The sequence below is a fragment of the Etheostoma spectabile genome, chromosome 3 (genome assembly GCF_008692095.1).
Source record: "Etheostoma spectabile isolate EspeVRDwgs_2016 chromosome 3, UIUC_Espe_1.0, whole genome shotgun sequence".
In the NCBI taxonomy this organism is placed as follows: Eukaryota; Metazoa; Chordata; class Actinopteri; order Perciformes; family Percidae; genus Etheostoma; species Etheostoma spectabile.
In genome coordinates, this window is record NC_045735.1 from 338517 (window position 1) to 342433 (window position 3917).

Below are 3917 nucleotides of genomic sequence, written 5' to 3' on the forward strand. Positions count from 1 at the left end.
TTATTATTATTATTATTATTATTATTATTGTCTCTGCACTGGGCCACGGGGAGTTCCAGGCGGCACCTCTTCCTGAGAGGCAGAAAACGTTCAGGACTACCAGATTGTGTCCTTTGTCTTCACCTGCAAGGAGTCTGTGGAGATAGTTGGGCCCATGTGGCGTGGTGGAGCAGTTACGGCTCACCAATCAACCCGTACCCAAGATCCTCTACATCGATTAGGGGTGCTGCAAGGCACAGGGTCCGACGGCTATGGAGATGCTCTTCCAGCCTCGGGTGGACAACGGGATGGTGGTTAGGCTGGACATTTTTCACTGGATCCATCGCTTTGATGCTGCTCTGCGGACCGAGGCCCACTCAACGTACGCCGCCTTCAAGTCTGCGCTGGCCTATAACCGCAAGGACCTTCAGCTACTCATCACGGCTGTGAGGGCCAGACACCCGACCACAATGGGGGTGGCGACGGATGAGGTCCGGCGTTACATCTCCCGAGACCAGCTGCAACATCATGTCCGGCGTCTCACCCTTGGTGTCCAGGAAACATTTTGTCTTGTCCATCTGGTCGCTGAAGAGCTCAAGGGTCCAGCAGGGCTCAACGAGAGTGGTGTCAGCGTCTTTAGGTTAACACACACACACACACACACACACACACAAATTAACAGCTCACCATGCATGTTTGTGTGTTTGTGTTTACAGCAGCCATTGATGAGGCCAGCCAGCAGCGACACCTGGAAAGCATCCAGGACCCACCGGGCATGGCCATGTGCCGGGTTGCCCGCACCACGACCATCAACGGTGTGGACCTACCTTATTACAAGGGCCTGTGTGGGAGCAACAGCCTGGAGAGGTTCCACAAGTCGCTGCCCCATATTGCTCCAGGTAAATCTGTCAAAAATCTAAAAAAGGAAATTACTTGTTTAACTGCAAAAAAGACAACATGTCACCTTTGTAATACACTAATACCGCTCAGAAATGGCCCCACCTTTACAATGAACAAAGTCAATCAACGTTCTGTTCATGTATCTCATGCATTAATTTTAATCTTACAATTTCAATACTCTTAATATATTAATGACATTGCACTGAACTGTCTTGCACTGTATTTATATTTAAATCTTACTCTCAGACCCATATTGCACTATTCCTTCTCTCTTCAATTATTGTATAATTTTCTCTAATACTCATTGTATTGACACTGTATTTTTTATATTTCTGTTTTTACCTTTACAAAAGTGTTGTAATTTGAGAGAAAGATTACCCAGAGTAAAATTCCTTGTTTGCGCAAACCTGCCCAATAAAACTGCTTCTGATACCTGTTGTTGTGATGTTCAGGTCCCCACTGTGCAGCACAGCCTTAGGAGGTCTACCTCAGTGGACTCGCCAGGTGGAACTCCAACCGCAGCTCGGACGCCGTGTTTAAGGACAGAGGCCGCTCCTCAACATCCACTGCCAGCAGCGGTTTTGGTGAGACTGTGGAAGAAAACTTCAGGGCCCCGGCCAATGTCCAGTCAGACGAGCTGCTTGGACTCGAATATCTTTTCAGCCAGAGAACGGGAGAGTCCTCTCTTAAGGGCATCGTCAACGACGGTCCCGGGCCAGAGGATGAGGTCATTCAGCCTGGGCAGGTCGACCCAGACGCCAAAGCAGACAAGGAGTACCAGCGCGACGAGGACCATCTGCTGTTGAGCCCCACATAACACTAACTAGCAGTGAGACCACTACAGTCAACCCTCCTGCATTTGTGAGTAGAGTACCTACTTGTCTGATAGAATATACAGTGATACATGTGACCACTAAAAAACAAGATATTGTATGCACTGGAACTTACCTACTTTTCTCTCTGTGTGTGTGTGTGTGTGTGTGTGTGTGTGTGTGTGTGTGTGTGTGTGTGTGTGTGTGTGTGTGTGTGTGTGTGTGTGTGTGTGTGTGTGTGTGTGTGTGTGTGTGTGTGTGTGTGTGTGTGTGTGTGTGTGTGTTTTACAGGAGGATGTCTGCAGTGACAATCCTCTGCCTGGGTTTAAGAAGCTGGAGGCATTCTGTGCTGCGCTGGTGGAGGTCGGCTTGACAGACCTGAAGCTGCTCCTCAACACAGAGCAAAGGAACAGGGTCCTTGAATCCTGGAATGTGGTGGAGGAGCACGACAAGCAGCCACAGAAATACCACCAGCTGTACCGCACACACTGGGGCAACACATTGTACTGCCGAACAAAGAGGGATGACCTTGCAGACGCCGCCCTGATCCAGAGAGTGAAGATGGCCAAAAGGTACGCGCCAGCACAGCAGGACATCAGCATGCAGCACAACCCCCTCATGTATGTGCTTGTCAAGCTTCTGTGGCTGCGCGCCCCTAAGCCCTCTCGCTCCAGCCCCGAGAAAACCAGCATCCTCAATGCCTACGACAGGATCCAGCACCGAGTCTTGGTGGATGACCCAGTCCTGTGCAAGGCATTCATTCCTCTTCCAAAAATAAATACAAAAACAGTGAGGGACTTCATCCGCCAGCAAGCGAGGCTGGTGAACCTGCACACCACCAGGCAGCCAGCAGTCATCTCCAAGACTAACTCTGTGTCAGACCAGCTGTTTAGCCGGTCCCTGGGCAGAACCTTGTGATACAATCGTCGTGGTCTTGATCCACACACTACAAGACGAAGCTGGCAGACCACCCCACAGGACTGGGCGTTAAGCTAAAGAGTGCAGCATCTCCCGACCTGCAAGGCGTGCGGGCACAAAATCCAGGGACACAAAAAATAAGACATATTCCCCTGCGATCAACCTTTCACCCTCCAAGGGACTGGAGAACAGAATTTAAAAACTTTGAACATTTTGTCTTCCGTTGTGGAGGGATTGAGAAGGACCAGTCTGGCCCGTTGTAAATAGTATATATTGTAAATGGTGTATATATGTGTTAATGTTCTACGTGCTGAGTTGTTCTGTGTGTTCTGGTCTTACAAGTGCCCTTTAACGTGGCACCATTGGTTCTCTGCACTGTTGCCCTCATTGACAGTTTTAGCATTTATAAAAACTGTCTATTCATGTGTATTGTGCCATTACAGACCTACATCACTAACTAAACCACTATTTGCGCTTTTTATTGACTACTATTTAACATTTATTTAGACTGTCGATTCATGTTTGTGTTATTGATACTGAGCAGCTCCTTCAGCAGCAGACTGCTGCACCCTCAGTGCATGAAGGAGTGTTTCTGCCGATTCTTCATTCCAGCAGCAGTACCTTCTTGAAACAAAAATCAATATCTTACCGATATTTTCGTGCCTTAAATGCATTTACAGATTTTTAAATGCATGACGACAGACATACATCCATCAGCATTAATATTGCACATGTTATCAGGGGAGAGAAATTACCAAAATCAGAGACTATAAAAATACATCGAAGTTTACAGGATTTAAATACAGAAAAAACATGTTTGCACTAAGGATAAAGAAAATTTCCACTTCACTTGAAAAATAACACATTTATATTTCCCATAATGCAATGCTGTATCCTCAAATCAAAAGTCACCGGTTTTATGTATTTAACTCCAAATTAGTAACAGCCCAGCAAGGAGTTAAAATGACAAACTAAATAATACTGCAACAAAAAGTAGTTTGATCCACGTTTGAAATTAAGAGAAAAATGTATAAAAACAAAAAAACGTTACCGACCAAAAAATTCTTGGGATCAGGTTTGATAGGGAGGGGAAAACAAATTGGGCAGACACGGTAGGGAAAGTCAGGCAGAGGCTAGGGTACTGGACACTTAGAGGACTGACTTTAGAAGGAAATGTTTTAATCATTAAAGCAGTGATTTAACCTTTGCTTTTACTCATCACTTCTGTTTTTATCCCGCCTAGGAGAACGATCTCAGACCTGGAACGAGCCAAAGACAGACGAAGTGTGATGAAGAAGCCGAAGGAGA

At 46.5% G+C, this 3917-nt stretch overlaps 1 long non-coding RNA gene across 1 annotated transcript; it reads right to left on the reverse strand.

The window, feature by feature from the left end:
• Nucleotides 1-17: 17 nt before the first annotated feature.
• On the reverse strand, nucleotides 18-3911 carry LOC116685623 (uncharacterized). The gene is made up of 3 exons (XR_004330999.1): nucleotides 1313-3911; nucleotides 807-895; nucleotides 18-613 (listed from the first exon to the last, which is right to left on the reverse strand). It is a non-coding gene; the product is annotated as an uncharacterized LOC116685623 (long non-coding RNA).
• Between the last annotated feature and the right edge of the window lie 6 nt (nucleotides 3912-3917).